General features: G+C 43.5%; 1 pseudogene; it reads left to right on the forward strand.

Moving 5' to 3' along the window:
• Window positions 1-4,915: 4,915 nt before the first annotated feature.
• On the forward strand, window positions 4,916-24,964 carry LOC145505296 (taurochenodeoxycholic 6 alpha-hydroxylase-like; annotated as a pseudogene).
• Window positions 24,965-25,386: the final 422 nt, after the last annotated feature.

Consider the following 25,386-nt stretch of genomic DNA (forward strand, 5'->3'; position numbering starts at 1 on the left):
TGGGAGATGCAGTTGTGGCAGCCCTCCAGTCCCTGGTTCTCCCCTATCACACCCTGGCTGTCCCTGCCCTTGGGCTCTGTGAGATGGCCCTGAGCCTCAGCTTTATTTTTGTGCTTCCTTCTTTCTTTCTTAGGTCTGATTCTATCTGATACTTTTAAACAGAATTTTGTATTAAAATGCACTCATCACTCCTACATGTACTCATTCCTTCTTCATGAACTTATTGCTTCTTTGAAAAGTGAGGCTTAATCCCTATGAACATGCTCTACACTCACTCTAGAAACCGGATGATATTTATGAAAGGCAAGCCTGTCAACATGATGCCAAGCAATTAGAACACTGAATGGAAACATGATAAGAGAGGCACCCAGGGAGTCTTGGGGACCCTGGGAAGGGACACCTTGGGGTCAGCAGGTTTGGGTTGAAATGCAATTCACCTGGGTATATATCCTTTCCATGGGTTTCCTCATTCTTCAGTGAAGCAAGATCAAGTAATAACCCCCCCCCCCATACAGGATTGCCTTAAGCATTACATAAGCCTATGAAAACGTTTTGTACTCCATGGAGTGAATCCCTGAACATTTGTCAAGCTTTCATGTGTACAAAGTTCTAATGGTAGTTCTGAGTGAGAAACAAACAAGGAAACTAAATCGTGTCTTAGGCCAAGTTCTGGAGAGATATTAGAACCTGGATCAGAGTCTGGCTCAGCAGTTCTAGTCTTTGACGTCTGTGGATACAATCCAAACCATCTCGCCATGCCTGTACAAACATTCAGCCTTGCCTCAAGCACTTGACTTTAAACAGAGTTGCTTCCATTTTTGATTTTTTGCTCTTGTTATACTTCCAAAGGAACAGAAACAGCAACAACTGCTGAAAAGGACAGAGAAATTCCCATGTATTCACCTTCACTTTCTCTGGGTGATCAAGGTTAGCCCTGTGATCTCTGATACTGAAAACATGCAGGTGGTCCTGCGAAGGATAGATGAAATGAAACCCACATGCCAGCAGGAGCAAATCTTCCCTCTTGGGTACATGTCCCTGGGTCTGGGAAATTCTGACAGAGACCAGCCCTTCAGCATCAGTACGTGACTCTCAACCAGTCATCCTTGAAGCCTGAGAGAGTCAGGGATGGGAGGCAAGTTCGCTGTGGGTGAGAGAGATTGATAGTGGAGAGTCATCAGGAAGGGAAGGCAGCTCGTGGTATAATTATTATTGAAAATTATCATGATATACGACCCAGCGATCCCACTGCTGGGCATACACACAGAGGAAACCAGAACTGAAAGAGACATGTGTATCCCAACGTTCATCACAGCACTGTTTACAATATCCAGGACATGGAAGAAACCTAGATGTCCATCAGCAGACGAATGGATAAGAAAGCCGTGGTACATATACACAATGGAATATTACTCGGCCATTAAAAAGAATACATTTGAATCAGTTCTAATGAGAGGGATCAAACTGGAGCCCATTACACAGAGTGAAGTAAGCCAGAAAGAAAAACACCAATACAGTATACTAATGCATATATATGGAATTTGAAAGATGGTAACGATAACCCTATATGTGAGACAGAATAAGAGACACAGATGCATAGAACAGTCTTATGGACTCTGAGGGAGAAGGTGAGGGTGGGACGTTCTGAGAGAATAGCATTCAAACATGTATATTATCATATGTGAAAGAGAACACCATTCCAGGTTCGATGCATGAGACAAATGCTCAGGGCTGGGGCAATGGGATGACCCAGAGGGATGGGATGGGGAGGGAGGTGGGAGGGGGGTTCAGGATGGGGAACACATGTAAACCCATGGCTGATTCATGTCAATGTATGGCAAAAACCACTACAATAATGTAAAGTAATTAGCCCCAACTAAAATAAATAAAATTATTTTTAAAAAAAAGAAAATAATCATGATAGTAGCAACAACCCTCAGAAGTATTTTCTCAGATCTAAAGAACAAGAGATAAGAAGCACTCTTAGTAACATGAACTCTTTTTATTAATTGCCTGATGTCTCCCCCACTCGCCACAAATAGAGAAAGCCTGCATGTAGCAACGAAGACCCAGCACAACCAAACATAATAAAATAAATAAATAGTTTTTTAATAAAAAAATAGCCCTATAAGCTGCCCAATATTATTCTTCATATAGTAGAAAGGTGGAGATTGTTTCGTGACCTATCACTATGGATAAAACTTGTAAAAGGTTTCACTTTTCTTACTTTTTTCTGAACAATGAATAATTAATAACAGCTATCATAGGAAAGAGATTATTAAATGTTGAGCATAGTTCCTCATTTTCTACCATGAATAATTGTTCCTCCCACTCTTTTTTTTTTTTAATAAATTTATTTATTTTAGTTGGGGGCCAATTACTTTACAGTATTGCAGTGGTTTTTGCCATACATTGACATGAATCAGCCACAAACACGTGAAAAGATGCTCAACATCACTCATTATTAGAGAAATGCAAATCAAAACCACAATGAGGTACCACACCAGTCAGAATGGCTGCTATCCAAAAGTCTACAAGCAATAAATGCTGGAGAGGGTGTGGAGAAAAGAGAACACTCTTACACTGTTGGTGGGAATGCAAGCTAGTACAGCCACTATGGAGAACAGTGTGGAGATTCCTTTAAAAACTGGGAATAGAAGTGCCATATGACCCAGCAATCCCACTGCTGGGCATACACACTGAGGAAACCAGAATTGAAAGAGACGCATGTACCCCAATGTTCATCGCAGCACTGTTTACAATAGCCAGGACATGGAAGCAACCTAGATGACCATCAGCAGACGAATGGATAAGGAAGCTGTGGTACATATACACAATGGAATATTACTCAGCCATTAAAAAGAAATACATTTGAATCGGTTCTATTGAGATGGATGAAACTGGAGCCCATTATACAGAGTGAAGTAAGCCAGAAAGAAAAACACCAATATAGTATACTAATGCATATATATGGAATTTGAAAGATGGTAATGATAACCCTATATGCGAGACAGAATAAGAGACACAGATGCATAGAACAGTCTTATGGACTCTGAGGGAGAAGGTGAGGGTGGGACGTTCTGAGACAATAGCATTGAAACATGTATATTATCATATGTGAAACAGAACACCATTCCAGGTTCAATGCATGAGATAAATCCTCCCACTCTTTTTTAACCTTTATCTCTAATTGTCACATCTCAATGGCACAGCCATTTTGGAAATTCACTTTCCAGAAATATACTGGCCTTCTTGCCTTTTCCTGTCACATACCTCCTTCTGACAATCTTGGTTCCTCCTATGTAGTCCCCAGTCACCCCTCTGATCCAGTCTCCCTGACCCCCCTACACACCCATCTATGGTCCAGGGAACGCTTTTCTCCTGTTGGAGGGGCAGATGTGGTTCCAGTATGGGCGGATGCTGACCCCAACCTTCCACCATGACATCTTGAAGCCCTGTGTCGGGCACATGACCAACTCTGTCCAACTGATGGTGGTGAGTTCACCTCTCTCTCATCTGCACATACTCACACCAAGCTCAATCCGCAGTTCACTCTCAAGCAGATATATCCGTCAAACATCCATCAGACACAGCCCCCTAGAACAATGCGCTCAATCCCAGAGACACGCACATTACACACTAGAGTGCACAAACACATTGTCACGTGCTGAAACTCCCTTCTACAGCCAAGCCTGTTCCCTCTTGCAGACACATGGACACATTATTACCCATCTTATGGGACACACACCTCAACACACATGTGCTACTGCCATATAGAGATAAGAATTGGGAGCTATGGTGGGGCTGCATCTGGGACCCCAGAGTCTTCATCTCTGGCTGGAAACCACTGTTCTGGGACAGATGCAGTGATCAAGGAGAGGAAGGCTCACCTGCAGAACGAGGGACAGCTAGAGAAGGAGAAGACCAGGAGGAACTTGGACTTCCTGGACATCCTCCCCTTTGCCAGAGTGAGTGTAGGCAGGAGAGGTCTGAGCTTTTGGGCCGAAGCACACAGGAAGGGCATAGGTGCACTCTGGCCTTGCCTCCACAGATGGAGAATGGGAGCAGCTTGTCTTACGAAAACCCGTGGAAGTTTCAGTTGCCTTGGACAAATGAAAATGGTTCATGTGGTCAAGCAGGATACTTCAAGGCTATTTATACTAGAGAATTAAACGTGATTCTGTACAATATCACACTGTTAAATAAGACACCACAGGGATATGTTATTCAAGGAAGCTTTTTTTTTAATATTTATGTTTGCTAGTTTTTTTTAACCTTTTGTATTTTTAACATCAAAGAAAGGTAGTCGCTCAGTAGTCTCCAACTCTTTGCCATGCTATGGACTGTAACGTGCCAAGGTCCTCTGTCTGTGGATTTCTGCAGGCAAGAATACTGGAATGGGTAGCCATACCTTTCTCCAGGGGACCTTCCTGACCAAGGATCAACCTGGGTCTCCTGCATTACACGCAGATTCTTTACCCTCTGACCCACTAGCCCAATTTTTATTGGAGTACACTCAATAATCAGTGTGTGATAGTTTCAGGTGAACACTGAAGGGACTCAGTCATCAGGAAGCTTTTAAAAATATTTACTTTTCTGTTTTATTTCAAACTGTCTAAAGATTTCAAAAATGTAAGCATGTGATAGTTTCCATTATCCCAAAACAACCCAAACTCCAAGATCAAGTTATAAGTATTATCTTTTCTTTATAATACTTATATTTTGGAACAAAAGAGAGATTGGTTTAAGAAAACAAAAATAAAAAACAGTAGCAAATCAAGGGGCCCAGGTCTGAGTTCTGTGTTCACTTTCACCCTCCCCCAGGTGGGCGGGGAGATCCTCCCAGATCAGTCTGGGTGCTCAGGGGAGGTCAGCCACAGTCAGGGACAGTCAGTGACCCAGAAGCCATTGCACCATGAGTGTCTCTGCACTGAGCCCATCCAGAGCTCTGGACAGTGTCTCTGGGCTCCTACAGGTGATCTCTCTGCTCGGCCTGGTTCTGCTTCTGCTCAAGGCACCACAGCTCTACCTACACAGACAGTGGCTGCTCAAAGCCCTTCATCACTTCCCGTCTCCTCCTTCCCACTGGCTCTATGGACACAAGCGGGAGGTAGGATGGAGCTGGATGGGGGAGTGGGAAGGTCGGGAGGGCTGGAGATCTAGAGCATGGTCACACTCAGCAAGTTCATACCTGGCCCTGTGCTTGCCTGAGAGCACAGATGTGCTCAGTGTGATGGATCAGCCCTGTGGGTTCACTGTGTGTGGAGACAACAGACAGGAATCTAAGAAGGTGTCAAGTCACAGGAAAAGAGGCTTACTGGCTGGGTTGGGTTATGACAGGTGTGGGGACAAACCAGCTTGGTTCATTCAGACTAAGAGATTTTTTAGTCCCGTAAGGTCAGTGCCAGAAACCCACACCAGAGGCCACACAAAGGAGCGAAGATCCCTTGATGGGGCCAGGTGAGGAGAACTGCCTGTTTGGTGTCCTCTCTCTGGACGATGAGCTCTTGGAACTGAGCCTGTAATCCCCCTCACCCTCAGCACCCAAAACGGAGCCTGCACAGAGCGATGTCAGTCCTCTGTGTGAAGGGACAGACAGGAGGGAAGGGAGCAGCTTGCAGGCTGGGAGGGGCAGCACCTGCCCACCCAGCAGGGCACCACTGCCCCGGGGGGGCGCGGGAGCTCAGAGCAAAGTCAGGGCCACATGGAAATGGCTCACCGAGGGTCTGTGGCTTAAACAAGGTTAGGAGGTAATCACAGATTGAACGGATCTGAGGCCTCTCTTTCTCTGCAGCACGATTAGGGCAGAGTGGAGCCAAAGACAAGAACTAGAAGCAGCCCAAGCCCCATGCGGGCTGGCCCAGTACCTCTCTTCTCTCTCCTTCCTAATCTCCTGCACCCCAGGTTACTCAAGGTCCTCCCCCCAGCCTGTGCATTCCAGCCTCTGAGACTCAGCTCCCGTGTGCCCTCTGCCCGGAATGATCTCATCCCTCATATGAGTGTCTCACAAGCTCCAGGCCCAAATCATTTTCATCGTGGGTCTCCCAGGAGAGGAGAGGACACTCTTTTTCCCTTGGATGTCCTTCCCACATGTCAGTGCTAACTAGATACAGCTATTTCTCTCTGCAAGATCATATCTATGAGCTTCTTCTGGGAAATCTTGCCTCTGGTTTACCTTTCTATCCTGAAAGCATCTTGGTAAATTATGAGTCAAAGAAAGAGCAAGTGCAAGAAGGCTTTTCTAACATCCAGCTCTGGGTTGGGCCCCCTTCCCTAAAGCTTCCCCATAGCCTACGGCTTCTGTCCATCACACTTTCATGATGCCCTTCTCTTATGGCCACTTGATCTCTCAGTCTATTTCACTAACCTGCAGGCTCCAAACAGACAAGCATCTAGAGCCGCATCCTAGTTTAGTGCCTTCCACCTGTGTCTGGCACAGAGTTACTGCTCAGTACACACAAGCTCAGTGAAGGAACATGACGCAGGGTAGACAAATTGCCTCAGAGCTGGTGAGTCTTGATACTAGAAGGATGCAGGCAGAGATGAGATACCAAAGAGCAGAGGGTTGCTCTGAGTTACACAGAAGCCATTGAAGTAAAGACGATGTGACTAAATGCAACATGCCTGGGATCAACTGGTGAGAAGAAATCCAGAGGTAACAAAGCAAACTGAGTCTCCAATGTTGAGGAGAGGCAGTTGCTCTGTGGTAAAGATGACGGGCCACCTGGTAGAGGGAAGAACATGAGCAAAGACCTGGAAGATGAGCAGGTAGATCCAGGGCAAGGAGTGCTGGCAGCAGCATCTTGGAGGCAGAGCAATGGGTCCTGTGGAATCGCCAGCCTGTCAGGGCAAGAAGAGAGAGGGTAAAGTCAGAAAGGAAAGGCCTTTGTGGTCCACACGTAGGAGTTTGCAAAGATTCCACTACAAGACGGGAAGTGCACAAACATTTCTGACAATTAGTCAATGAAACTGAGATTAAAAATCCACATATCAAAATCTTATTTCAATACCATTCTCATATGTGTACTTGCAGAATCTGTCCTAAAACTATGCACACACTCAACATGGAAAATAATATTACACACACAATGTAATATTTAATTTTTTTCACTTAGACATACACATTGCAAACGTTCTTTCATTCTAAGATACATTAACATGTATTCTGAGATAGCATCAAACATATATATGATTAGGATGGCAAAATGAAATTAATATATAAGTTCAACTCTTAAAATATCTATCTCTTCTCTAAATAAGCCAAATAATATGAAAAAACTGCTTACTTTCTCCAGGGGATCTTCCCAACCAGGCATCAACCCAGGTCTCCATTTTGTAGGCATGTTCCTTAACACCTAAGCCACATGGGAAGCCCAACAAGTGATACAAATGTTCATAAATTGCTCAAGGAATTATGTCACTGTGTGCAAATTATTTCCAAATGTTTCACAAGCTATGTAGTTATCTTTGATGTAAGATTCTGTAGGCAGTTTGTAGTGTTGACCCATAACTCTACTTGACATGGGACAGAATCTGATCTTAGGACAATGGTGGACAGCCTGCAAAGTTGGATGAGATTCCAGGTCAGAAGAAATAGTTCTAAACTCTTAGTTCTGCTGATGGATCCAGAGTGATCACCTGACACCCTTCCAGGCCTTCACCTCCACTCCTGCTCCGGAACTAAAAGAAAGAAGTCGTTGACTTGTCTTTCCCCTGGTGACAGTTCCAAGAGGAGTGTGAGCTGCCACACCTACTGAAAAGGGTAGAGAAATACCCGAGAGCCTGTGTTCGCTGGCTGTGGGGCACAAGGGCCCTTGTTGTGGTCTACGACTCTGACTGCATGAAGGTGATCCTGGGGAGATCAGATGAGAGGGCAACCCTCAGCTGGAGGCAATCTTCCATTTGAGTACATGCCCCTGGGTGTAAAATTTCATAAGACACTGGGACGTCAGACGCCAAGGCCTGAATTCCTCCAAACACCCCCCAATTCCAAGCCAGATAAGGACAACATTATTTATTACTAATAAATGCTTTACTCCTGGTGGGGCTGGTTTCTCTTTTACGTCTTTTTTCTTCTTACAAACAAATTGAGATGATCCCACACCTGGAGCCAGTTCCCTGTCCACACTGGCCTAGGTTGGGCACCTTTCACTGTTGCCTGCCCTGGGTCATGAGATAGCCAGACCACCACCGATTGTAGAAAAACCACAGATTCTGTCTCATTCTATGGCACTGAACAGAGTTTATGTTTCAGGGCAATTCACCACCTTAGTCCTGTGTGTGTTCTGCTCTGCAACACTGAGTCTACTTTCCTGGGACCATGGTGACAACCAGGACAGAGACAGTCAGGGAAGGGAGGCAAGTGTTGGTGGTTTCAGACTGACTGCCATCTGACAAGCACCAGGAAGGGAAGGGAGCCCACGGTCTAGACCTCAGCTGCTCTAGAGGCTGTCTGCAGAGTTGGGTCCCATCCATCTTCCCTCCTTACTTTTCAGACCCAAAGGCTCACGTTAACTACAGATACCTGAAGCCGTGGATTGGTAAGTACATTTAAATACAAGTGCCGACCACCCACCCGTTAGGTTCACCAAGAGCGGTCTCTTTGGGTAAATGGAGAACAACAGGAGCCAGGCACCCTCATCTCTGAATCAAACCTCATTTTTCTAATAATACCATCAGCCTTTGGAAAGTATAAGCATTCTGTAAACATTGAAGAGACAGCTTTTTTTTAAATCTTTTTTTAAAAATTTATTTATTTATCTATTTTTTTACTTTACAATATTGTATTGGTTTTGCCATACTTTGACATGAAGCCACCATGGGTGTACATGTGTTCCCCTTCCAGTACCTGCTTCCCACCTCCCTCCCCATCCCATCCCTCTGGGTCATCCTGGTGAACCAACCCCTAGCACCCGGTATCATGCATCGAACCTGGGCTGGCGATTCGTTTCACATATGATAATTTACGTGCTTCAATGCTATTCTCCCATATCATCCCGCCTTCGCCTTTCCCACAGAGTCCAAAATACTGTTCTATACATCTGTGTCTCTTTTGTTGTCTCGCATACAGGGTTATCTTTACTGATTTACTAAATTCCATATATATGCGTTAGTGTACTGTATTGGTGTTTTCTTTCTGGCTTACTTCACTATGTATAATAGGCTCCAGTTTCATCCATCTCATTAGAACTGATTCGAGTTTTCTTTTTAATGGCTGAGTAATATCCATTGTGTATATGTACCACAGCTTCCTTATCCATCCGTCTGCTGATGGACATCTAGGTTGCTTCCATGTCCTGGCTATTATAAACAGTGCTGTGATGAACATTGGGGTACACATGGCAGAGACAGCTTTAAAACCTTTACCACTTTTACTGCCAGCATTGTGCAGAGTACAGAAAAGGCCACTGTGCTTTCTCACTATCACTTCTGTATCTAATTGCAGGCAGAAAGAGGTGATATAGATTTGTTCTTGTTCAATCCCTCAGTCGTGTCCGACTCTTCGTCACCCTATGGACTGTAGCACGCCAGGCTTCCTTATCCTTCACCATCTCGTGGAGCTTGTTCAAACTCATGTCCAATGAGTCAGTAATACCATCCAACCATCTGGTCCTCTGTCTAGCCCTTCTCATCCTGCCTTCAATCTTTCCCAGCATCAAGGTCTTTGTTAATGAATCAGCACTTCCCATCAGGAACCCAAAGTATTGGAGCTTCAGCTTTAGCATCAATCCTTCCAATGAATATTCAGGACTGATTTTCTTCAGGATTCACTTCCTTTAGTATTCACTAGTTTGAACTCTTTGCAGTCCAAGGGACTCTCAAGACTCTACTCCAACACAACAGTTCAAAAGCATCAATTCTTCAACGCTCAGCTGTCTTCATGGTCCAGCTCTCACGTCCATACATGACTACTAGAAACACCATAGCTTTTGTGGTACATATACACAATGGAATATTACTCAGCCATTAAAAAGAATACATTTGAATCAGTTCTAATGAGATGGATCAAACTGGAGCCCATTATACAGAGTGAAGTAAGCCAGAAAGAAAAAACCAATACAGTATGCTGCTGCTGCTGCTGCTAAGTCGCTTCAGTCGTGTCCGACTCTGTGCGACCCCATAGACAGCAGCCCACCAGGCTCCGCCGTCCCTGGGATTCTCCAGGCAACAATACTGGAGTGGGTTGCCATTTCCTTCTCCAGTGCACGAAAGGGAAAAGTGAAAGTGAAGTCACTCAGTCGTGTCTGACTCTTAGCGACCGCATGGACTGTAGCCTACCAGGCTCCTCCATCCATGGGATTTTCCAGGCAAGAGTACTGGAGTGGGGTGTCATTGCCTTCTCCGCCAATACAGTATACTAATGCATATATATGGAATTTGAAAGATGGTAACAATAACCCTATATGTGAGACAGAATAAGAGACACAGATGCATAGAACCGTCTTATGGACTCTGAGGGAGAAGGTGAGGGTGGAACGTTCTGAGAGAATAGCATTCAAGCATGTATATTATCGTATGTGAAACAGAACACCATTCCAGGTTCGATGCATGAAACAAATGCTCAGGGCTGGGGCAGTGGGATGACCCAGAGGGATGGGATAGGGAGGGAGGTGGGAGGGGGGATCAGGATGGGGAACACATGTCAACCCATGGCTGATTCATGTCAATGTATGCAAAAACCACTACAATATTGTAATGTAATTAGCCCCCAACTAAAATAAATATATTTATTTAAAAAAAAGAAGAAGAAAAACCATAGCTTTAACTTTACATACCCTTGTTGGTAAAGTAATGTCTTTACTTTTTCACATGTTGTCTAGGCTTCTCATGGGTTTTCTTCCCAGGAGTAAGCATCTTTTAATTTCATGGCTGCACTCAGCATCTTCACTGATTTTGGAGCCCAAAAAATAAAGTTTGTCCCTGTTTCTGTTGTTTCTTTACATAATTGCCATGAAGTAATGGGACCGGATGCCATGATCTTAGTTTTTTGAATGTTGAGTTTTAAGCCAGCTTCAACAGGGGTGATACATATTGTCCCAGGTAAAATAAACAGAATTGTTCTGTGCCTTCCAGTGCATGGGGAAAGCAAGCAAATATTTAGGCTTGAAAGACTTTTCCTGGAACTTGCCGTCTTCATATGAGTGTAGACGTAAACAAGATATGATAACTTGCATCAGCATCAAACCCAGCTTTCTCAAATACAGAGAACAAGAAGTGCCTGTGACCTCCCCACAGCAGCAATCACTTCAAGCTGCTGACTTGAGGATTGACTACATTCCCTCTTCCACCTTTCTGTTGCCTATAACCTGAACCAGGAAGCATCCTGAAATTAAAATATTAACTTCCTTCTTAAAATATGGCACTAAAAACTGACCCTAGTCTCTTGAAGATTATGATTTGACTAGTCCAAAGTTACACTTCCTCCCTCTTTCATTCATTTATCAAATCAGTAAGTATTACTTGAGGATCATCAGTAGGTACTGTCTTCTGGTCCAGGTTATGGAGATTATAAGGACATAGAATGCTAGTGACAACTTTCAAGGAGTCCTTGGTTGGGTTAGGTGGGTACCAAATGAATGGAAAAAATGTTTACTGGTTATGAAATATTAACTACAGCTGACATAATTTTTTTAAAGAATTTAACTCATGCTCTACAGTTGAATAACCTCACTTTGTAACAAGCTCATTGAAAATTCTCAATAAACATCATTTTCAGTGATTGCTACATCTAACCACAGGTTTGCCCAACACTTTCTCACAAAGGCAGCCCTGAGTAGTGAGGCTGCATTTATACCAGTACTTGGAGTTGATAACCTGAAAGACTCTCCTGCTACTTGGATCACTGGAAAACACATCAAACATGAAACACCCTTGGAAAATTAGGCTGCATTCATGTATGGACAGTGGCTCAACCCACTCATTATCTTTTTATGCTCATGGTTAACAGCAAAGTGTCTGGAGCCAGACTGCCTGGGTTTGAATCCTGGTTCTACCTCTTAGCAACAGAGTGACCCTGGGGGGAAACTAGCCTCTTAGTGCATTCATTTTCTTGCCTTGACTATGGGGATTATTTTAATCTGTCTTGTAGGATCCTTGTGGGATAAAACATATAGTGTTCTTTGCTTAGTTCCTTTAATGTAGGAGGTGATCACTAATGTTAGCTATTACCAAGCATTTTGAGCCCAGCTATATAGAAGAAGCCAAGGACTGAGGGAGGGAAAGGGTAACAACCAGAATTCAAATCCAGCTTCTCCCACTTCAAAGTCTTTCCCTCACTGCCCCTATGCTGTGGGAGAAAAGCTAGTGCTGAGCCAAGTGAGGGAAAGAGTCAGGGTCCAAGAGTCCTTGTGTGGGGGCACAGAGGGGGATGGAAGGCAGCCCAAGAACAAGGTGAAAGTGGAGAGGAATGAGTGTAAGCGGTTACATGCCCTGGAGTTTGGACAGAGCTCAGGATTTAGGGGACAAAGAAAAGAACTCTGGCCTCACGGGTTGTGTATTAAATCCTCTGTCATGAGGATGGGTAAAGGAGGAGGGTCTTGGGAGTAAGGGGTTAAATAGTTCAAAGGGCACGTCTGTAGGAAATGGGGCCCCTTTGGGAAAGCTTCCAAAAATCCTTCCTGAAATGAATGGTGTTTTACTTTCCGTGTTACGGGCCTTGAATATGACCTTGAAGGAGATATTCATGGGAAAAGTGAGAGGCGTTGCTGAGTTGAAGATGATGTCCTCACCTCTCGCTTTTTCATGTATGACATCCATGGATTTGCCAATACTTGGAAAATTTTCCTAGTGTTTGCCAACTGATGTTCTCCCATCCATCCTCCAGACCTCTTTATTTTTTAATTTTCTCCTTCCCTAGGTGGCCCAAGCCTACTCTTCATGCCTTCAGTACATCCTTTACCATATATTATTGAACTAATTCATTTTTTCTGTCCAAGACACTAAACCGTGAACTCAAAAGATATTAATTTTTGAGTGAATGAATGACTATGAATGAATGAATACCTGTGTGAGGTATTCAGAGAAAGAATTACCATCCTACCTTTATTAGTTTCACAGGAGAACTGTAGCAATTTACCAGAAACTTGGTGACTTAAAACAATATAAATTTATTGTGCTATAATTCTTGGGGTCATAGTATGAAATCAATATCACTGGACCAAAATCAAGATATTGGCAGGTCCATGCACTCCTTGAAATCTCTAGCGTGAATTCAGTCCCTTCACTGCCCCACCAGCTGCTCCTAATGTACCAATTGTAGGCATATTTTGAATTTGAAGCTCATCCTGACCTTAGGATGGAGTACAGAGCTAACTTGTTTTTGGTAGAATAAACCATATCCTTAATTTTATATTAATTACTGGATGTGGTATGTGTAGAGGAATTCCATGTGTTAATATTAAGGCAAGCAATAGAACTGAGTAATGATAAATATTAATACAGAGGAAGCTCATGAGTATAATGATTCTTTAATAATGTTACAACTTTGGCAATTAGTATAGGTATTCCATCGAAGACAATAAACTCGATTTTTTCTGGAGGTATGTAACCCTAAAACTTTTTGCACCATTAATATTAGGACTGCTACGGCTCATTAAATAGGAATAGCTAGTCACAGGGCTTCCCAGGTGGTACAGTGGTAAAGAATCCGACCAGCAGTGTAGGAGACCGCAGGAGACAGGTTTGATCCGTGCGTCAGGAAGATCCCTGGAGGAGGAAATGGCAACCCACTCCAGAATTCTTGCCTGGAAAATCCCATGGACAGAGGAACCTGGAGGGCTATAGTCCACGGGGGGTCGCAAAGAGTTGGTCACGACCGAGCGACAGGCATCCTTGAGCATGCAGGCAACTAATAATAAGTCATTACTAATGAACATATTGTTAAGAATTGCCCATCGGAAGAGAAAGGTTTAAGTGTTATACAATTATCAGGCTTTCCTACCTTAACACACCCATTTTGGAGTAGAGGTAATGTTTATTGTTTTGATTAAGATTACCTCCCCTATTTAATATAAAATCTTTCAGAAGATTGGCCTTATTTCTGTTGTCCTTTTTAAAATACAGAAGCCTGTCAGGAATGGTATGTCTGTTAGTGCTATATTTCCAATATTTAGCAAAGAACACTTCATGGGAAATGGATGGGGAAACAGTGGAAACAAGTGTCAGACTTTATTTTGGGGGGCTCCAAAATCACTTCAGATGGTGACTGCAGCCATGAAATTAAAAGACGCTTACTCCTTGAAAGTAAAGTGATGACCAACCTAGTGAAAGTGAACGTGAAGTCGCTCAGTCGTGTCCGACTCTTAGCGACCCCATGGAATGCAGCCTACCAGGCCCGTCCGTCCATGGGATTTTCCAGGCAAGAGTACTGGAGTGGGTTGTCATTGATAGCATGTTAAAAAGCAGAGACATTACTTTGCCAACAAAGGTCCGTCTAGTCCAGTCTATGGTTTTTCCAGTAGTCATGTATGGATGTGAGAGTTGGACTATGAAAAAAGCTGAGCCCCGAAGAATTGATGCTTTTCAGCTGTGGTGTTGGAGAAGAGTCTTGAGAGTCCCTTGAACTGCAAGGAGATCCAACCAGTCCATCCTAAAGGAGATCAGTCCTGGGTGTTCATTGGAAGTACTGATGTTGAAACTGAAACTCCAATACTTTGGCCACCTGATGTGAAGAGTTGACTCACTGGAAAAGACCCTGATGCTGGGAAGGATTGGCGGCAGGAGGAGAAGGGGATGACAGAGGATGAGATGGCTGGATAACATCACTGACTCGATGGACATGGGTTTGGGTAAACTCGGGGAGTTGGTGATGGACAGGGAGTCCTGGCGTGCTGCAATTCATGGGGTCGCAGAGATTCGGACATGACTGAGCGACTGAACTGAACTGAACTGAACTGATAGGCACAGTTTTAAATGATTGTCCTATCTTTTGCAGATCTTGCTCATCATTTAAATTACGAATAATGAATACAAAGCATAAGTCTAACCCACTGGAGTGGGTCTCCATTTCCTCTTCAGGGGATCTTCTCGACCCATGCATCGAGCCAGAATCTCCTGCATCTCCTACACCTCAGGAATTATTTATTTTATAACTGACAGTTGGAACGTTTTGACTCAACCCATTTTGTCTAAGCCCCATCTCCCATCTCTGGCAACCTCCAATTTTTTCTGTGTAAGTCCAGTAGTTTTATTGCATTTTGGATTAGACATTTAAGTGAGATGATATCTTTCTTGGTCTGACTTATTTTAGTTAGCATAATGCCCTCAAGTTTCATTCATGTTGTCACAAATAGCCAGATATCCTTCCTCTTTTATGTCTGAATTACATCCCATATATACATATATGCTCGGTCACTTCAGTCATGTTTTACTCCTTGAGGCCCAACAGACCACAGATATGCAGATGACACCACCCTTATGGCACAAAGTGAAGAGGAACTAAAAAGCTTCTTGATGAAAGTGAGAGAGGAGAGTGAAAAAGTTGGCTTAAAGCTCAACATTCAGAAAACTAAGATCACTTCATCTGGTCCCATCACTTCATGGCAAATAGATGGGGAAACAGTGGAAACAGTGTCAGACTTTATTTTGGGGGGCTCTAAAATCACTTCAGATGGTGATTGCAGCCATGAAATTAAAAGACACTTACTCATTGGAAGGAAAGTTTTGATCAACCTACATAGCCTGTTAAAAAGCAGAGACATTATTTTGGCAAAAAATGTCCGACTAGTCAAGGCTATGGTTTTTCCAGTAGTCATGTATGGATGTGAGAATTGGACTGTGAAGAAAGCTGAGCGCTGAAGAATTGATGCTTTTGAGCTGTGGTGTTGGAGAAGACTCTTGAGAGTCCCTTGGACTACAAGGAAATCCAACCAGTCCATCCGAAAGGAGATTAGCCTTGGGTGTTCATTGGAAGGACTGATGTTGGAGCTGAAACTCCAATACTTTGGCCACCTCTTGCGAAGAGTTGACTCATTGAAAAAGACCCTAATGCTGGGAAGGATTGGGAGCAGGAGGAGAAGGGGACGACAGAGGATGAGATGGCTGGATGGCATCACTGACTCAATGGACATGAGTTGGGGTAATCTCCGGAGTTGGTGATGGACAGGTAGGCCTTGCATGCTGCGATTCATGGGGTTGCAAAGAGTCGGACACGACTGATTGACTGAACTGAACTGACCCTGTAGACTGTAGCCTACCAGGCTCCTCTGTCCATGGGGATTCTCCAGGCAAGAATACTGGAGTGGATTGCTATGCCCTCCTCCAGGGGATCATCCCAACTCAGGGGTTGAACGCATGTCTTCTGTGGCCTCTGCATTGCAAGCAGATTTTTTACTGCTGAAACACTGGGGAAGCCTCTCTCTCTCTCTCTGTGTATATATATATATATATATATATATACATGTTTTATCCATTTATAAATATTTTGTTTATTCATTCCTCCATCAATTAACACTTAGATTGTTTCTGGTTTTTTTGGCTGGTATAAATATACTATTTTCCACAGTGGTTTCACCAAGTTACATTGCCACACATAGTGCACTAGTGTTCCCTTTTCTCAATATCCTTGCTAACACATTTCTTGTCTTTTTGGTAATAAGCATTTTAACAGTTGTGAGGTGATCGTTCACTGCGGTTTAACTTGCATTTCCCTGATGATTATTGATACTGCGCACCTTTTCATGTGTCTGTTGGCCATCTATATGTTTTCTTTTAGAACATGCCTATCCAGATCCTTACCCATTTCTAATCAGATATATAATTCTGCTATTAATTTTATGAATTCTTTATCCATTTTGTAGACCAACCCTTTATCAGTTATATGAATTGCAAATATTTTCTCCCATGTGGAAGGTTGACTCTTCATTTTGTGGATCACTTTCTTTGTTGTGCAGAATCTTTTCAGTACGACTTACATGTTATATCCAACTTGGCTATATTGCTTTTGTTGTCAAATCCAAAAAATCATTGCCAAGGCTGATGTCAAGGAGGTTATCACCTATGTTTTCTTCTAAGGAGTTTTAGCATCTTTTGAGCTTATATTCAAGACTCTAATCTATTTTCAATTAAGTGTAAGATAGTGGTTCAGCATCACTGTTTTGCATTGTACTATCCAGTTATCCCAACATCACTTATTAAAGAGATTGTCTTTTCCCCACCGTATATTCTTGACTCCTTTGTCATGAATTAACCAACCACATATGTGTGGGATTATTTCTCGGATCTCTGTTCTATGTCAATGATCTATGTGTCCGTTTTTATGACAATACTGTATTGTTTTGATCACTACAGCTTTGTAGTATAGGCTGAAGTCCGGGAGCATGATTCCTCCAGATTTGTTCGTTTTCTCAAGATTGCTTTGGGTATGTGGGGACTTTCATGCTTCCAACTTTTAAATTATTGTTGAATTCAGTTTGTTAATATTTTTTTGAAGATGCTTGTATCTATGTCCATCAGATATTGGCCTGAAAGTTTCTTTTCTTGAGATATCGTTATTTGGTTTTGTTGCCAGGGTAATACTGACCTCATATAAAGGGTTTGGAGGTGTTCTCACCTAGTCTATTTTGAGAAGAGTTTGAAAAGGATTGGTATGAATTATTTTCAAAGGTTTGGTAAAACTCACAGGTGAAGCTGTCTGGTCCTAGACAAATTTTTATTGAAGGTTTATTGAAGGTTTTTGATTACTGAGTCAGTCTCCTTAGTAGTAATCAGTAAGTTTAGATTTTCTCTTTTCTTCATGTTTCAGACTTGGTAGGTTGAATGATTTTAGAAATTTATCTATTTCTTCTAGGTCATCAAATTTGGTGGCATGTAATTGTTCATTGTATTCTCTTATGTACCTTGTATTTCTGTGATATCACTTGTAACTTCTTTTTTCTTTTTTCCTTGGTAAGTCTAGCTAAAGCTTTCTCAGAAGAAAGCAACAAGTTTTAAAATATCATTTTTTTGTTTAAGAACAGATTGCAACAAACAGTGTATTAAAGGCTCTCAAGCAGAGTGTAAAATCGTTAATTAAATAATGATTTTCTATCATAGTATAAAAGGGAATTCCTAAAACTACTCCTGTTACAAGTGTAATACTTCAGTGAAGTAGGACTGAAACTGGTGTTGGATCCTCTATGGATGATGGAAAGTGAGCGGTGTAGTCCAAGTTGAGCACATTTTCTGGTTGCAGCTCAAAGTATGCCTATTAGTAGGAAAACACCATAATTAAGATCAAGGATACAACTTCATTGAAATTCTCAAGTATTTGAATGGAGAGGTAATTATATATTGATGTTGCAAAACCAATCATTCCAAGGCGATTATAGGTCATGCTTCCCTGATGGCTCAGACAATGAAGAAGGTACCTGCAGTGCAGGAGACCCAGGTTGGAGCCATGGGTCAGGAAGATCATCTGGTGGAGGGCATAGAAACCCACTCCAGTATTCTTGGCTGGAAAATTCTATGGACAGAGAGGCCTAGTGGACTACAGTCCGTGGGGTCACGAAGACCCAGAAAAGCCTTGAGTGACTAACCAGTCATTGCAATGTGATTATAAAAATGTGCTTAATGGGTTGTTAATTAACCTCAGTCACAACCAGGAGGTAGTTAGGAGGGGGAAAGACAGGGGACTGGGAGGGCAGGAATGGCTCAGGTTCTTAGAGCATGGTTATGGTCAGCAAGCCCACAGGACAAAGTCTTGTGTAACAGTCACATGGTTCCCAGGGGAAAGCCAGCTAACCTCTCAGGTCTTGGCCCCTCACCCTGTCTGTGGAGCTCACTCCTCACAGGCCCTGGGCTAGTGTCCTCGGGTCTGTCAGACACCCCTTCCTCAGGGAGATCTCCGACTGTCCTGGCAGCCTGGCCCTTTGAGGACAACAGCTCTTCCTTCCTGAGTCTCCCCGCTCCCCAGGGTGAGCACCTTCAGCTGTTCTCACAGGCTTCCAGATGCTTCCTTGCCCTTCCTCTGTTGGGAGCCGTTCTGGAACTACTGCCGGGTGACAAAGTCACGGCACCAATCAAGAAGAAACTGCAAAGCGTTTCTCTCCAGGATCGGAACCTTTGCTCCTTCCTGTTTCTATGCTTCTCTTGTAGCTAGCTGTGTTTCTTTCTCTCTGTTGGGAGCCGTTCTGGATCTATTGCCAGATGACAAAGTCACGGCACCAATCAAGAAGAAACTGCAAAGCGGTTTCTCTCCAGGATCGGAACCTTCCCTCCTTCCTGTTTCTATGCTTTTGTTGTGGCTAACTCTATTTCATTCTTTGATGGCTGGAGTTGTAGGGGCTTCCATGATAAGATCATGAGAGTTCAATAAAAAGAAATATGATCCCTTGCCCCAGAGAAATATTCCAAAAATGATTAAACCCACTGAGGCCCCTGACTGGTGGGTCCCTAACATTCAGCCAGGGAATAAGGTCATGATCATTTGGAAAACAAGCCCTAAGCCTATTGTGACCTGGCCTCATGAGGAAATTGTTATTGGTGACTGGAAAACTTGGGTCATGTATCAGGGAAAGCTACAGAAACTAAGCCAATTGCCTTTTCCCCTCAAAATCTAAGCACAAACAGAAAAGATATATATAAATTGTATTGTAAATAGTATCTAGGTAAACTTCAAAAGATTTCCCCTTGCCAGAAATAGTCTTGTGGTATGTGGGTAGATGGTAAACAAGCCACCACTGACAATGGCTGTACTATGAAAAACTTTGCCCTTAGCCATCACTATAGTTTTTAGTCATTGAAGCAAGACGCTGTACTCACTGTAGTAGCAGGCTGTACAAAATAAGCAGATGGAATAATATGATTTATAGATTATGTTTCAGTAATATAAAAATAGGTTTTGGGGGAAACATGTAACCAAAATGTGACAATAGACTAAGAAAAAACTTTTAACACATGTTAGAATCAGGGGATGTTGATCTAAATGGAAAAATATTGTAACAGTCATTACATAGAAGATCTTATGCTATATAAATAGAGACTAAAGCAATAAAGAGTGTGGTCTTTAGGCCATCAAAAAAAAAAACTCTGTCTCTTTTCCTTTCGCCAACGCCGTTCATCCCTTGGGGACCCCTGGACCAGCTGGAGCGGGACTCCGGCATTCCTCAATCCCACCCTCCATGCTTGGACCTGAGTTTGCCTGAGAGGACAGACATTAGTCTGATGGATGAGCCCTGTGGGTCCACTGAGTGTGGAGTCAACAGACAGGAATCTAAGATGGCGTCATGTCACAGGAAAAGAGGCTCACCTGCTGCGTGGGGAGTTAGGTCAGGTAGAGCGGGCCAACTGGCTTGATTTTGTGGAATGCAGGACTTTGCTTAAAACTGACATTCCCAGACAGACTGATCAGCTTCAAGCATGGCCTCTAAGCAAAGGGTGCTGATATTTGACTCGTGCTCCTTAAATTGGGTCTGGTTTTCTCTGGGCATTCTTCCCTCATACACTGTGCTGTGAGTTTCCTGGGGCAGAGGCGTCATTCCCTTCCTGTACCCCTGTGCTCTGCACAGAAACTGACCTGGAGGGATGCTCAGTCCAGGTGTGTGGAGAGAGAGAGGAAGAGAGAAATGAGGTGCTTGCAGGCTGGGGAAGCACAGCATCTACCCACTGAATGAGCCAGCACTCAGCCCCGTGGCAGGGCGGGGCTGGGGGGTAAAGGGGGTGAGGGCACACTCTGGGGCCATTCTTTTTGCAAGAGGAGGAGTCTCAGTCATTATCAGCAGAGTGGACCTAAGATGGGGACTGTTAGAATCTGCCACAGAGAGACAGCCAAAGCCCAGTTTGTTCACGGAAGTTGTTGTAGTAGATTTCCAGATTATTTAGATTTTGAGAAACTGTGGGGGTGTCTGGGTTGCAAATATCACTTTTCTGAGCTAAGCGTTGACACATGGAACCATTAAAACACTTTCACTGATCTTCCCATTTCACTGATGGCTGTTACATAATATATAGACTCTGTAAGTAGATTTTTTTTTCTCATGCCAATTGTATTACTCATGGTGCTTCCATAATGGCTTGGGTGGTAAAGAATCTACCTGCAATGCAGGAGACCTGGGTCTGATCCCGGAAACGGGAAAATCCCCTGGAGAAGGGTACAGCTACCACTCCATTATACTTGGGAGTATATTGGAGAATTGCAATACTTAGGAGTATTCCAGGGACAGAGGAGCTTGGCAAGTTGCAGTCCACAAAGTCAGACAAAGTGTAGGACATGACTGAACAACGAACACACAAACACACACGGTGCCAATCCTCTCCCAATTTCTGCTGGTCTAATATAACAACTGCAACCAAATATTTCTAGCTGTTACAATGCAGAATTTTTTTCAATACCTGTGTTACTGGCACAGTTAGGAATTAGAATGCCAACTTAATTGAGTAGAACAAAGGACATGCCCAGGAAGAAGGATTTGCAGGCATCTGGCTTTCTTAGGCACCAAGCAATCAGAAAAGACATCCAGGTCCTCTGGGCCAACCAGAGGAGATCCAAGAAAGCTAGGTAACATAGCTAGAGTGGTTAAGAGGCTCCTAAAGGTCAGTCCCTACACTGGGTCAGAAGAACAAGCAGACCAAATGGCGGTCATGACTCTGGAGCACAGAGCAGCCCTCATAATGCATTCAAGCAGAACATCGTTCAGTTCAGGGCAGGATTGTCAGCCCTCCCTAGAATAGAGCTCCATGATGGCAGGGATTCTGTTGCTCACTGCAGAATATCTTGCTCCTAGGATGGCAATTGATCCAAAGTCCTCAACATATAGATATCAAATAAATGAATAACTGAGCTCATCTACCCACCTACTCTTTCATGTACTTGACATCCACCGTGGTGGAATCATTACAGGATATCTGCTCAGCTCACTTGCTCCGAGATCTCTTCCCTCACAGAGGGTGGGCCTTTGGAAGGCCTATTCACCCCAGCCACAGTTGATTGTAACAGGTGGACACCTTGGCCATGATATTAGAATCAGTGTCTTGGAATAGGACTCAACAGGGCCCCTCAGGCTTCAGTGTGGCAGAATGGAGAAACCTTCTCCACCACCCAGACCCAGCTGTGCAAGGACAGGGACTGTGTCTGTTGATTCATGACTGTATTACCAACTCCTACCAACTCCTCTGTTCAAGGTAGAGCCTCCTTAGACACTTGCAGAGGGATGACAGCATGAATGTACAAAGAGAAAGAATGGGAGATGCAGTCGTGGCAGCCCTCCAGTCCCTGGTTCTCCCCTATCACACCCTGGCTGTCCCTGCCCTTGGGCTCTGTGAGATGGCCCTGAGCCCCAGCTTTATTTTTGTGCTTCCTTCTTTCTTACATTAGGTCTGATTCTATCTGATACTTTTAAACAGAATTTTGTTAAAATGTTTAATATTTGTTTAAATTAAAATGCACTCATCACTCCTACATGTACTCACCTTCTTAATGAACTTATTGCTTCTTTGAAAAGTGAGGCTTAATCCCCATGAATATGCTCTACACTCGTTCTAAAAACAGGGATGATATTTATGAAAGGCAAGCCTGTCAACATGATGCCGAGCATTTAGAACATTGAATGGAAATGTGATAAGAGAGGCACCCAGGGAGTCTTGGGAATCCTGGGAAGGGACACCTTGGGGTCAGCAGGTTTGGGTTGAAATGCAGTTCACCTGGGTATATATCCTTTCCATGGGTTTCCTCATTCTTCAATGAAACAAGATCAAGTAATAATCCCCCCCCCATACAGGATTGCCTTAAGCGTTCCATAAGTCTATGAAGATGTTTTGTACTCCATGGAGTGAATCCCTGAACATTTGTCAGGCTTTCACTGTGTACAAAGTTCTAATGGTAGTTCTGAGTGAGAAACAAACATGGAAACTAAATCAGATCTTAGGCCAAGTTCTGGAGAGATATTAGAAACTGGATCAGAGTCTGGCTCAGCAGTTCTAGTCTGTGACCTCTGTGGATACAGTCCAAACCATCTCGCCATGCCTGTGCAAACATTCAGGCTTGCCTCAAGCACTTGACCTTAAAACAGAGTTGCTTCCATTTTTGATTTTTTGCTCTTGTTATAGTTCCAAAGGAACAGAAACAGCTACAACTGCTGAAAAGGATAGAGAAATTCCCATGTATTCATCTTCACTTTCTCTGGGAGAGCAAGGTTAGCCCAGTGATCTCTGATCCTGAAAACATGAAGGTGGTCCTGAGAAGGACAGGTGAAATGAAACCCACAAGACAGCAGGAGCAAATCTTCCCTCTTGGGTACATGTGCCTGGGTCTGGGAAATTCTGACAGAGACTGGCCCTTAAGCATCAGTACGTGACTCTCTACCAGCCATCCTTGAAGCCTGAGAGAGTCAGGGATGGGAGGCAAGTTCACGAGGGGTGAGACAGATTGATAGTGGAGAGTCATCAGGAAGGGAAGGCAGCTCCTAGTATTATTATTATTAAAAGTAATCATGATAGTAGCAACAACCCTCGGAAGTATTTTCTTAGATCTAAAGAATAAGAGATAACAAGCACTCCTAATAACATAAACTCTTCTTGTTAAGTGCCACATGTCTCCCCCAATCGCCACAAATAGACAAAGCCTGCATGTAGCAACGAAGACCCAGCACAACCAAACATACTGAAATAAATAAATAGGTTTTTAATTAAAAAATAGCCCTATAAGCTGCCCAATATTATTCTTCATATAGTAGAAAGGAGGAGATTGTTTCATGACCTATCACTATGGATAAAACTTGTGAGATGTTTTGCTTTTCTTACTTTTTTCTGAACAATGAATAATTCATAACAACTATCATAGGATAGAGATTATTAAATGTTTTCCGAGTGTGATTATATCTCAAATATAAATGAATTTCTATACCTGATTTTAAAAAACTTTTATTGCCCTGTCGTTGATTTCCCCTGGTCCGCACTGTTAGGTGTACAGCACAGGGATTCAGATTCCGTTCCCTTATAGCTTACTACAAAATACTGAGCATAGTTGCTCATTTTCTGCCATGAATAATTTTTCCTCCCACTCTTTTTCAACCTTTATCTCTAATTGTCACATCTCAAAGGCATAGCCATTTTGGAAATTCACATTTTGGAAATATAATGGCCTTCTTGCATTTTCCTGTCACATACTTCCTTCTGACAATCTTGGTTCCTCTTATGTAGTCCTCAGTCACCCCTCTGATCCAGTCTCCCTGACCCCCCTACACACCCGTCTGTGGTCCAGGGAATGCTTTTCTCCTGTTGGAGGGGCAGATGTGGTTCCAGTATGGGTGAATCCTGACCCCAGCCTTCCTCCATGACATCTTGAAGCCCTGTGTCAGGCACATGACCAACTCTGTCCAACTGATGGTGGTGAGTCCACCTTTCTCTCATCTGTACATACTCACACCAAGCTCAATCCACAGTTCACTCTCAAGCAGATATATCCGTCAAACACCCATCAGACACAGCCCCCTAGAACAATGCGCTCAATCCCAGAGACACGCACATTACGCACTAGAGTGCACAAACACATTGTCACGTGCTGAAACTCCCTTCTACAGCCAAGCCTGTTCCCTCTTGCAGACACATGGACACATTATTACCCATCTTATGGGACACACACCTCAACACACATGTGCTACTGCCATATAGAGATAAGAATTGGGAGCTATGGTGGGGCTGCATCTGGGACCCCAGAGTCTTCATCTCTGGCTGGGAACCGCTGTTCCGGGACAGATGCAGTGATCAAGGAGAGGAAGGCTCACCTGCAGAACGAGGGACAGCTAGAGAAAGAGAAGACCAGGAGGAACTTGGACTTCCTGGATATCTTCTTCTTTGCCAGAGTGAGTGTGGGATGGAGAGGCCTGAGCCTTTGGGCCGAAGCACATAGGAGGGGCATAGGTGCACTCTGGCCTTGCCTCCACAGTTGGAGAATGGGAGCAGCTTGTCTTATGAGAACCCGTGGAAGTTTCAGTTGCCTTGGACAAATGAAAATGTTTCATGTGGTCAAGCAGGGTACTTCAACGCTATTTAACTAGAGAATTAAACCTGATTCTGTACAATATCACACTGTTAGATAAGACACCACAGGGATGTTATTCAAGGAAGCTTTTTTTAATATGTATCTTTGCTACTTTTTTTAACCTTTTGTATTTTTTACTGAAAAGAAAGTTAGTCGCTCAGTAGGCTCCAACTCTTTGCCATGCTATGGACTGTAACGTGCCAAGGTCCTCTGTCTGTGGATTTCTGCAGGCAAGAATACTGGAATGGGTAGCCGTTCCTTTCTCCAGGGGATCTTCCTGACCAAGGATCAACCTGGGTCTCCTGCATTGCACGCAGATTCTTTACCCTTGAGCCACCAGCCCAATTTTTATTGGAGTACACTCAATAATCAGTGTGTGATAGTTTCAGGTGAACACTGAAGGGACTCAGTCATCAGGAAACTTTTAAAAATAT

This window comes from Giraffa tippelskirchi, chromosome 5 (assembly GCF_054371585.1).
Source record: "Giraffa tippelskirchi isolate mGirTip1 chromosome 5, T2T-mGirTip1v1.2.pri, whole genome shotgun sequence".
In the NCBI taxonomy this organism is placed as follows: Eukaryota; Metazoa; Chordata; class Mammalia; order Artiodactyla; family Giraffidae; genus Giraffa; species Giraffa tippelskirchi.